The sequence below is a fragment of the Solea senegalensis genome, linkage group LG1 (genome assembly GCF_019176455.1).
Source record: "Solea senegalensis isolate Sse05_10M linkage group LG1, IFAPA_SoseM_1, whole genome shotgun sequence".
Classification (NCBI taxonomy): Eukaryota; Metazoa; Chordata; class Actinopteri; order Pleuronectiformes; family Soleidae; genus Solea; species Solea senegalensis.
Genome location: NC_058021.1, coordinates 29,684,519 through 29,697,231, shown reverse-complemented (window position 1 = coordinate 29,697,231; position 12,713 = coordinate 29,684,519).

Here is a 12,713-nt window from a genome sequence, read left to right as displayed (position 1 = left end):
CTCCTTCTCTGATCTCCTTTACTCAGCCTTTCCTCCACAATGCCAGACCTCTTGAGGACATACAAGATAATTGTCGCTCAGCCTCCTCTCGCTCCCACAGACAACTTCAAACAGAGCTTCTCCAATTGGAGATTATGCTGGGCATTGCCGGTGATGACTTCCAAAGACCTGAATGATGACACATTCAGTTTTGTGGTGGCCGTCCTGGTGACGCATTGCTCAGACCTGAAGTAAATATTCGCAGTCTGGAATGCAAACAAATTAGAGTTATGGCTTGGATTATGGCTCTTGGAATATATATGTATATATATATATATATATATATATATATATATATATATATATATATATATATAAGAAATGTAGTCATTTACTTTTCAAAGCAAACATCCATCCATCCATTTTCTGCTGCTTTATCCTCCACATGAGGGTCGTGGGAGGAGCTGTGCCAATCCCAGCTAACATAGGGCGATAGGCAGAGTCAGTTCGCCAGTCCATCGCAGGGCCGCAACAACCATTCACTCGCTAAGGTCAATTTTTGAGTGTCAAATTTGTCTAATCCCCATATTGCATGGTTTTGGATTGTGAGAGGAAAACCCATGCACACACGGGGAGAACATGCAAACTCGTGCTAACCACATACCGCTGTAAAATAATGGCCTTTCCCTCTTTCCAGGTAAAATAATCTTGTAGATTAGAGATGTGCATTCCAAGCAAAGAAATCCTACTCAAATACTCAGTGGGATTATTCTTTGCATACTGGGAAATCCACCCCCAACACACACACACATATCTTGCTGCACACAGACAGGAAGTGGTCATCTCGCCATCACATGACAGCTCATTAGAAACAAGCCGTTCAAGATTCAAGATTGAATGAGTTTATTGTCATATGTACAGTAAGAAAACACCTTTCTCCACGCAGTGAAATTCGTTCTCGCTGTCCACACAAAAGCCGAGCGTGAAGGGCAAAAGAAATAAATAGTTAAAGGGATAAAATAACACAATAAGGCCGCTATCACTGGAAATGCAATAGAAATAGACAACAGATTGTGTGAAAGAGAAAACATGCTACTCTTCAGCATGTCACTACCCTGATACGTATTGGAAACATTAGATTTGTTCTGTGCATGTCGTTGTGACAGATTCTTAATAAGACCACGGTGGGTGTAGAAATAAAGTGAACAGTGAACTGATGCATTCAAGGACACAGACAAATTTCATTTGTGCAATCACTGATAAACCATTCTACAGTTTTGCACATTTTTAATAGAAGTTGGAACATATGCATTCACTGATTGACTTGTATAATCAGTCAGATATTCATGCCTATCCCTGTTGTGGATTAATGCACCACCGCAAGTCACCGCCTTGTTTTGAAGCCTCAGCTGCGCTGGCGTTGGTAAACCCAGTGTGGGAAGCTTCATTTCATGGCAAGAAAACAATCGGTGTTAACCATGTTTTCTATAAACGAATCATATCCAAATTAACCTGAGTAATCAAATGAATATAAATATATAAACAGTTGTTGAGGCTGGAGGTTTGTAGTTCGGCGCTGTGGAGCTCCTCAGTTGATTTATTTCTTGTGTATGTTGTGGCACGGAATCAAAAATACGATATCGCCATATCGTTTGGTTTTGAGGGATTTTATCTGGTGTTTTTATGCCTTTTTTACACCTCACTGTAAACAGTGGTAAAAAAGAGTGACAGTCTTGATTCACATTTTGCAGGAACGTGGTCGTGGAGACGGTTGTCAGAGCTGGAAGACAAACGAGAGTCACAAGGATCTCTTTACTGGTCGAGAAGGACTAGGATGTTTATTTATGAAGCCATAAGTCTGAAACGAACTCTCTCGTGGTGAGCACAGCCGAGCACAGTTGCCTCACAGCAAGAAGGTCACCTGTTTGAGACCTGGCTCGACTGAGGGCCTTTCTGTGTGTAGTTTCTGTTGTGCGTGGATTCTTGGATTCCTCCTGCAGGTTAACTGGACACACAAAGTGACTGTCGCCGTGAATGTGAGAGTGATTGAATGTCTTTCTCTGTGATGGACTGGTGAACGGTCCCGTGTTTACCTATGTTAGCTGAGATATGTTAGCGACCCTCATGTGGAGGATGAAGCGGTAGAAGGAGGATGGATGTTATGGCTTATTCAGAATATCTCAATATCACAGACAAACCCAAAACTCACTAATGCCAGGGATAAGTAAGAATATCTCGTCTTTTTTTGTAACCCGGGTGAATTATTCTAAAATGTCCATATCAGTAATTGAGTGTTATCTCACCGACTATGTGTTTTCATTCCAAAAGTGCACATTAAATCCTCGGCTCTGAATACGGACACATGTTTCAGGTATAGACTGCCACAGAGCAAAGCACAAAAGAAGCAACCTGAGTGCCATTGCCATGGTAACACCATGCGGCTTGGCTGCAATCAGCGCCGCGTACTTACGGCTGTCACACAAAGCCATTCAGACAGTCAAATGACGAGAGACCTTGAGAGTAAGAGCGAGAGAGAGAGAGAGAGAGAGAGAGAGAGAGAGCCAGTATGACAGGGCCTTTTCTTCTGAGCGGTGCATTATAAGGCACGCTGCTCAGACTTGATCACACACCAGAGGAACTCGACTTAAGCTCTTTAAACTAGCCAGTAATCCACCAATATGTGCAGTGTGACATGAACCTTTTGGCTGGGAAGGAGGGCGTGCTACTGCATCACATTCAGGCCACCTAATTCCTTGTCAGTGTTATCCATCCCACATCCATGTTATTATTCTCCACAATACTTGCCTTCAGATCAAGCACTTAAAAGGGAGTTAGTGTATCATCGGGATTTACTTGAATGGCAGGGGGAATTTGGCAAACGCATCGATACGCGTTGCCAGATACAAGTCCAAAAATATTTCCACCGTGACATGTATCGTCTAATTTAGCTGTTTGTTGCATCACTGGACTGAGAGGTTTAGTTTAAATGCCAGGTGCGATCGAAACTCGCGTCGAATGGATCCTTTGGTGTTATGATCTGTGAGCGAGAGGAAACTGAGAACTTTAACACTTAGTCGTAACTTAACTTTCCTCTCAGACAGACTCTGTCTCAGCAAGGCTTCATGATTATTGTTTCACAAAGTAATACAACGTGTTTTAACAAAAAATGTGGAATTACTTGGATGACACGTAAATCTATTTCAAATCTATTCTCGAAGATGTGATGTGGATGTAGAGAGCTTCCCATCCTGCTTTGAGCTGAGGTTTGGTGAAAATGTTACCATTACCAAAATATAGAGCTATGACCTGAATTTGAATTAGAGTAGACCACAGATTTGTTGTGTGTGTCTTTGTGGTGACGTATTGTGTTTTACTGTGAGTGTTGTTGTTGTGTGTGTGTGTGTGTGTGTGTGTGTATGTTTATGAGTTCTACCGCAGTGTTGATTATAAAATAGACTCCAGGGAAGGTATAGTAAATGAAATCAGTGACGCTTTAGTCGATCATTTTAACGAGAAAACTGTACATATGCTTCTAAATGTAGTTTTACTCTTTTTCTTTACTAGATGTTCTTATTTTTATGTATGAAATAAAGAAAGAAAACAGCAAAAACATTAGTTATGTTGATGCCAACCAGCTGACGCATGAATTACAATGTTTGTCGAGCAGATTTCTTAATGGCAATGACTTGTTTTATTTTTCATGGACTGTGCTGTGCCGACAGTCACATAAATTAACTTTAATTCGGGGTTAATTTAGGATTAAAGAAATAAAAATGAAGTAATACACTAAAAAAGTCTAAAAATCCACAAACGTGATTGATTAAAAAGCAAATTGAATAATTTATCTCTCAGTCCTCGGTTAACAAATCCTTCACAGGTTTCTTTCAATGTAACCAAAGGATGAACAATATTCTTTGTGGGCCCTCTGGTCTCATGGCCGGCTTCCCTGCAGGTTTTCCTTTCAGTGACAGGTTAGCCACCAGGGCAGATTAAGCCTTCTCCCCTCCCCAATCATCCCGTAATACCAGCAGGCTGCATTGAGCCCATGTTGGGTTTTGCCTGTTGAATGGTGGCTTATGGCAGCTAAAGACCTCTAGAGGGGGAATCCTGAGGGGATTACTCTCACGTTCACCATGAAGTGGGAAATCAAAACAGTCTTGAGCGTCTGGGGATGATCTCAAACATCCAGCATTCCTCGACATGAACACACACAACGTAACCCACAACACGTACACACACACACTCCTGGTTGTTTGTAAACATGCACAATTACTCTCTCACACACACACACACACACAAGTAAACTTTAGACGTATTCTCAACCCTCTCACCCAATGAGTTTTTTGATACCCAAGTATATACATGTAACAAGGGCCAACTCCACTCTGAGAGGATTAGTGTAAGTCGGACTGATAATGAAATCATGAGCTGAGTAGCTCTTGGGAGGATTTTTATACAAAAGAGGCCTGAATTACTTTGTCTTTTCTCTTTTTTTACCCCCCAAATCCTTTATTCTCAGTGGTGAGAACATTAGGAACAGTATGAATTCTGCGGCGCATATCACCCAGTGCTCCCCGTCTCCCCTCCTCTCCCTCCGTGCAGGGAACCCCAACATTTCCTTCCAGCGTCCATAAAGAAAGTGCTTAGCCCAGTCTCATCAGCGGCGGAACACATTGTCATGGCATTAATCTGCTGTAAGGCCCACATCCTCTTTCACCACAAGAATTTTGCCTGGGATTACACACATAATCAACATGCTCCCGCATAAGTAGATTATTGCATTAACTAGGTCTAACAAGCGGGGTGTGTGTTGTTGTTGAACGGTCATGTGTCACCTTGAGTCATAAAAAGTGAAATATTCACGTCTTCTTCACCTCGTCAGGTCGTGTTAGGTGGTATTTGTTAATAGTATAAAATGCGATGGGGTTACGGACTATTGGGTCATGTGATGTCCGTCGTGTCATGTCACATGATGCCACGTCATGAGGTTTTGTGTCATATAACATTCATATCATGACAAGTGTCATGTTACATGTTATCTTTATCACACATTATGTTATGGAATGTTATACACGTAAATTGTAAATAACTGCCAGATATTGAAAGTTACAGGACAGGTTCTGGTCTTTTTATGGTTAAAATAAGCAAAAAAAAAAAGTCCAGACGGACATTTTGAGGGTTAGGTGTTAAATGTTTAACCGGTACATCGTTCATAAATGGTCTAAAATGACTGTATTGAACTAATATCGGTAAATACTCGAGGGCATAAAAAAAGTGGTATCATCCCATCCCTATTTATAATATACCGTAATGGAACATTACATCATATTATACCAAGTCATGGTTTGCTACATCCCGTCATGTCATGTCATTAAATGTCATATTATGGAAAGTTCAATCACGTCATGTCATCGAATATTATGCCACATTATGCTGTGTCATGGATGTCATGTTCTCATCATGACATCTTCTGCCTGTAATCTCACATGTGTCGCATCACTTTACGCCGCGTGATGTGATGTAATCTCACAGAATATCGTCTCTCACACTTTCAGTCTGACACTTTCGTGCCAGGACTGCAACGTTACAGAGAGAACGCGCTGTATTTGTGCACACACGTCAACAGAAACTATAATTTCCATCCAGTGGCTGCACATTCAAGGAAGTGTCCTCCCACACATCATCATCGTCATCATCATCACCACCACCATCATGATCATCATCATCATCAAAAGATTTCCAGTCTTAGGAAGTCATTTGTTAGCGTTTCATTTTGGGAGTGCTTCATGTACAAACATGGGCACGCACGTCCATCAACGGCTGTTAAGTTTGAAAATATGATTACAGTGTTTTGGGAGACCATGAAATGCACTTGGCCTTTCTTTTGGTGTTTTGGTGAAAAGTTAAAGAATTCCCTTTGACGTGACGACTCTCAATCCCGGTGAAACTGACCTACAGCTCATGTCTAGAAATGTAGGTCAAAAGCTAATTATGTGGTCTGGGAAGTGGAGGCTTATACGTGGAGATATTCTACATGGACTATCACAGATCTGCCCACACATGCTCGCTCATGTGATCGTTGAGGCTACTTTATTTTTGTTTGGGATGATACTGTCACACCTTCACCTGCATGGTCTTCAGAAGTCCAGATGTCAGCAGAGGCTGTCACGGTGTTTTTGTTGACTTAAAATCAAAGAGAGAATACAGTGATATTAGTCAAACCCATCCCTCATGGTTGTATCAGAGAAAAGCAGTAATTTAGGGATCAGGGCGAGGAGACACACCTGTTGAGAGACACGGGGTAAAAGGTGTCTGTCGGCCTTTCCCAGCATGCCTCGGTCCACAGCCAGGAAGTACAGTTTTCAGGGCTTAACAGTTGCATACCACAGGCTGCCTCTGCTGTGATCTCGCAGGAATGCTGCTCTCAAAGTGTGTGTGTGTGATTAATATTTAACACAACATTTGTTGACAGTGACTCCGTGGTTTGTATGGCCGTGTTTTCTTAGGAACTCTGCTGCCACCGTTATCAGGATTCTCGCTCATAACAGAGCATTTATGGGTCGTCTGGAGTGATTAATGCACGGTGTGGGTGTGTTAATCGTGCCAAAGTTCACGATCACTCGCAGATATTGTAGCATATGGAAACATTATATATTGTTTAGGAGCCAACATGTCGTATTTTAATCAAAAAATATCACATTTTTTGTGTTTTGTGTCAAAGTCGCTTCCTTCAAAGAAAATAAAAGCTTGTTACTTTTAAGTTTTATGAGTAAAAGATCTGGAAAAAAATCAAATAAACAAAAACAAAACTGGTCAAATTGAATCCAACTCTGTAATAGAATGTGAATTAAACAAACACGGCGGCATCATAATGATTTTAAGTTTATTCTTCGTTTGACCAAGTTGGGGAAAAAAGGGTGAAACCGCCCTTTAATTATTTATTTACTGTGTAACTTAATAGAAGGCAGTACCATCCTATTTCTAATTCAATCTCCATCTTGGTAAGAATAATAATTATGTTGAAATAAGGGATTATATCACAGTATCACCATGAAGATTTGATAATAACCTTATTACGAACCCCTTAACCTCCCTCCCGCACATAATATCCATTATTATTACCAAGCTATTGCTTAGACTTTATTATTATAATATTAGTTCTTTTTTACCATGTTATTGCCATATTTATTCTGTACTGCAATGTAAACAAAGTGTTATAATTTATCGTTTTCTTATCGTCCAAAAAGTATTGCAGCAATACAAAAACATAGGGTGTCTAATGATATTACAGCATCATGTTTAACATGCAGTTTACGCACTTTCAGTGGGAAACAAGTGCTCTTACATTATTGTTTGTGAAACTGTGATGTATTTGGAATTACTATTATTTGCTCATGAAGAGAAATGTGCTTTTACTAATTTGCTATTTCCCACGCCTGAAACGTGTCCTCTGTGTCTGTGTTTACAGTGTAAAACGTGCAGAGACTGTGCAACAACGCCGTGTACCACTTATGACTTAAATCAGGAGTAACCTGGGCCCTTGTCAGATCCACATATTGCTATAGCAACAACAGCCCGGCCATTGAGATATGAACAATGTGATGGAAAAGCAAACGAAGCCGGCTAAGACTGGAGACGCAGGAGAGATGGGCGTCTCCTCCGGCTTTGTTCTTGTCTTTTTTAAACTGGGAATATTTTGTCCTTTTCAGTATCATACAGTATGGTCCTCAAAATCAGGCAGAAACATTGTCACTCAAACTACGACATAATAGCTGCCGTAGATATTCAGTTATTGCATCGTGGATGCAGATGGAACAAAATATCCTGATAATACACAGTCATGCTCATTCAGGTTTGAGTGTATCTACGTCAAAACAGTGTCAATGTGCCGTTTCTTTGATAGTTGAAGTCGTCACGTTGATGCTGTGAATGAAGACGGTGGTGTGTAAATCCACACTGAACCCAGTCATTTCAGGACTATTCCATGCAAAACCTGTGTAAGTTGAATCTGTTACGACACCTTTGCGCAAGAGCACTTTGCATTACCGTAATTATGAGACAGTTTGTGCCATCGGAAAAAATTCCAACGGTTTCTGAAAGCTGAGAAGTTCCAACTCAAAGCCAACGTGCAGTTATTACGGTAATTTCCCTCACGCTGTTGCAGGAAGATGGCGAATCAGCGTCTTTGTCACCAGAGATGGAAGAAAGCCTGTACATAGTTTCCATTCCCATTCCATCCATTTTTGCACATTGAGACAGATTCAGACAAATGTTATTTTAAATGTATTTAAATTTGTTATTTATGTGTTATACTGTTCATATTTCAAATTTAACATGCGGAAATCTGGTGTCCATGTACAACTATAGTGTTTTGTTTTTTTTTTTTTTCTTCATTTCCAATTGTTAATATACTAGCTGTCAATTGTAAATAACTGGTCCTTTTATGGTTAAAATAAGCAAAAAAAAAAGTCTATATGGACATTTTGAGGCTTAGGTGTTAAAGGGTTAGATTATTAATTGTAATAAGAACATGTCGCTTGATTTGCAATTCAAATCACATCCTGCTCTTTGTCGTTTGGTTCTTTACGATATTGATAACATTTTTTTTTTAGAAGCAACATGAATATACTTCATAAAAACAAGAATGCGAAAACAGTTTGTCGGTAAAGAATGTGGAGAGTCTCGAGAAATGTCTAAAAAAAAAAAAAAATGTTGGGCAAACATAACTCCCTCTCGGGGCGATCATTGCACTGATTGGGTGACAAAGATGAAAAAGGCCTTTTCAATAACTCAGACTAATGTTGTGCCTTTGCTCAGACCGGCTGTTGCCCCGGGTGCGTGTGAAATGCTTAGAATGGACAAAGTAAACCACGGCCGGTGCCCATGCTCCATTGTCCTCAAAGCCTCCTAAAGAGGTCTCTTCACAAGTCCAGCAAACACACTCTCCAGCCTCTTGGCATATCTCTGAAGATCCTCCTTTTGTGCGAGGAAACACCTTACTCTCTCAAGGAGAGGAACAGGGGAAACAAGGCAGCACCAGTGAAAAGGCTTAAGTATCTCACCCCCACCTCGTCAGGCCGCCTCTCCTCCTTGCAAGATGATAATTGGGACCGAAACACTTTTTTTTTGGTCCAAGCCTAATTCAGTGAGTAAATTGCAACATGGGAAAAACATGAATGGGGCCCAAACTGTGTGGTGACTCAGCCACAGAGACGCTAAGAGTCGCTCTTTGTGGCCGTCCACAAAAGGGAAATGTTCTGTTAATCAGCATTGTTATCGTCGTAAGTGTGCTTTCCTTCAAAACTACGTGATTGAACGCTCCTGGTGAATAAAAAATATCGATATTGAGGGATGAGTACGAGGAAGAATAAACTACAGACACGACGTTGGAGAGGTTAACTTGAGAAATAAACCTTTCTTTTTGCTGCTGAAAGGAACGTTACAAAGTTATGAGTGTGAGGTGTAAGTGGATCAATTGGTGATTTCTCACAGCGCTTTAAATCCTCGCAGTTGGCACGGAAAACAAACCACAATGCTGACCCGACCAGCTTATGCTGAATTGTTTCCCTTCAAACTTCTATGAAGAGAGAGAGAGAGAGAGAGAGAAATGCAAAGCAGATTAAAATGCAACAAGGAATGCAAAAAATGCCTCTTTGCAAGGATCAGCAGCGGACTAACCTGTGCTCCACAAATGTTTACTTCACAACACTGACACGCAACAGGAGGTTTTCGGGAAGCAGTCGCAGGTTTTTGCAGGTGTATACTCCATATAAGCTTATTTTTCTTTTATAATTCAGCCCAAATGTTTATTGATTGTCAACATAGCTTAGGATCTGCACAGTTTGTCAATTATGGTGTCATATTATGTTCACTTACTCTCCTTGGAAGCGGCTGTTATGCCGTCATGAAGAGTTTTGGTGTACCTCATCATCCAAAATTGGGGTCGTCTATCTTGAATAATGCCTCACATAACTTCAATAACACCATTACCGTCTATAATTCATGCAGGGAGCGGATAATAGTACAATAAACATAATAAAACAATACATATACAACGTTAATGTAAATTGCACCTCATGTGTCAAAATAAAAATAATCTATAGTGCCTGTTTAGCATTCGAAATGCAGCAACAATAATTATAGGAAATTATGAATGAAACAGCGTAGATACCGAGCTCAGTCAGACGATGGGCAGGTCCTGCTCATATACCAGGAAACAGGCTGAAAATAAGAACAAGAATATACAAAAGTATAGCTTCAGGCAATCTCAGGTGATAATTTTCCAAATTGCTAGTCTCTCCTTTCTTCTGTCTCACTGTACAAGTTCAAATCCCTCACTCAGACAGACGACTCTCTCATTACCGCTCTCTCCATGCATGTGTGATGTGAACGACGAGTAAACAGTGGAGACACAGCCGCGGAGTGAACGTGCGTCAAAAGCTGAGCTGCGCTGTGCAAAAAAAAAAAAACAACAACATTACAGAACAGGTGAAGTCACACCACAGGTTTCGACAGACGACTGAAAGACTGGGTGGGAACCCCGGGAAACATCTCAAATCAGCAAAATACAGGTGTACGTTCTCAAATGGAAGTCACTAAGCCATACATTCGATTGCATAACTCTGTGTTTATGTCTGCGGCGTTGCCATTGAAGCGACTACGTGCGCAGAATGCAGCGTTCTCCGCAGGTTCCTGGGAACACGGGCTGCATTTCCTGGTGTATTCTGTATATTCACTGCTCGCAATGGGTCGCAAAGCAAGGGACATAAAGGATGATAATCTCCTTGGAATTTCACTGCATTTGCTTATAGAGAAGAGGGGAGTGCTGGACAGTGGGGTTGAAAGGTCAACGGGACCAGTTTGCTGAGGCCCATCTGTCGGCCCCTGCTCTGTTTACGCACCATCTCGGGAGTGAAAGGCGAGCGTCTCAAGAGCTATCCTGTTCTCATAACACCACAGTGCTTCATACTGGTGGTGGAGACACAGAGGGGAGTTTGTGGTGGTCCGTGCCCGGCTACCATCAGTGTTCCCCCCTTCCTATTCATCATCTGCTCATCCGAGGAGACCCGCGGACAAAAAGGCTTCGTCTCAAGAGGGCCTTTGCTTTTCGAGATTCAACAGCTCTCACATCTTTGATGCGGCAGATTTCAATTTATTTTTCAGCAGATGAAGGCCGAAATTGTTTGTGCCACCTTAGAAGTGTTGCGTGTAACCTTTACAAATATATGTAATAAAAGCATATATTTGGTTGGAGTTTGAACACAGAGAAGTGCATGTAAAAAGTTCCAGAAGTTAATTCTAGTGCTCACATAACCCTGATTGTTTAATGGAATCAATGCATCTTACCCCCGCCCACTCCTGCTATGCTGGTGTATACACACAAGCAACCCTCAGTAAGGTCTCATAGTCGAGCTAAGGTCGTAGTCTGACTAAGACAACTTGCAAAGCCAGAGTATAATGGAGAAAAACGATTTATTGCCCGTGTACGTCTTACTCCGCCAGGTGGCGCTGTATCGCCCTATAAGCTAGTGCGTATTTATTCAGTTTCCTTTACGTCACAGATAAACAAACAGTGACCGGTGTGATGGATCGTGCTTTGGTTCTGTATGTTTCGTACCTGCTGTGCAGTACATGTTAATCGTGGCTCGATCACGGCTCTTGTGCTCGCTGTTGTTGCTGAGTTTATACGTCATCTGCTTCGTCTTCTGGTCAAAGACCAGGGAGGAAATGTGGTGCAAGCGCAGAAAGCTACGTCCAACTCCAGTCCGACTAAACATATACATGCAGGAGTAATCAGACTATGAATCAAATTATCCAGGTATGTTAGTCCGATTAAGACTGGCTTAGTCAGACTAACTTGTTTACATGATATTAAGAAAACCAAATCGTTGTCTTAGTTTTCAGATGAAAAACACATGTTACACCGTTTAGAGGCAGAATAATAACCTCACCCAAAAAGCAAAAAGTTACACACTGCAGCTTTAAATTTGCTCGGTGTAAAGTTTATTTTTAGCCAAATCATGTCAAAACAGGTTTATTTATAGACCACTTCAAGACACGGATCTGACAGAGCTGTTTGTGGAAACAGAGGCAAGAAGTGATGATAAAACAGACGCTGAAAGAGGACAGAGAGCGATTACGTGCATACGTGTCTTCTTCCCAAAGGTGCGACATGTAATTACAAATATCAGCATCCTAATGAAATTAGCACTGCAAAAATAAACAGCGGCTGGTGTAATTAGAGAGTCAGTGTCTTTCTGTTCTGTTCACTTCATTTCAAAGTTCACCTGTGCTCGCATTTCAAGTCACAAAGATTTCATACTTTTTTAAAAAACGTCCAAACCCGGAGGCTCGCCAGGTCTAACATGCTTTAAAGTAAAAGCTTCATACCTGCCATTTTGACTCCACACGGAGTCGTTTCATTCACAAAATCTATGATTACGAGTTTTAATAACACCGTGCACACTCGACGAGGGAAAGGATGGTTGAGTGAATATCAAATGGTGATATATGCGAAATGAGATGGTTATCCCAGCCATTTGAAAGTACGATACTGTACTTAGAGTGCATTTTGCCTAAACTTGTAAAAATTACAGCCCTGGCTATGTATTTAAGAAGAGCTGACTACAGTCGGGAGGCGATATATGAACAGCCCACGACCACATTAAACAACACTTTAATATTTTACTTCAAAGTGGCAGAGGGAGAGCACCAGGAGCGAGCGCTGACTGCAA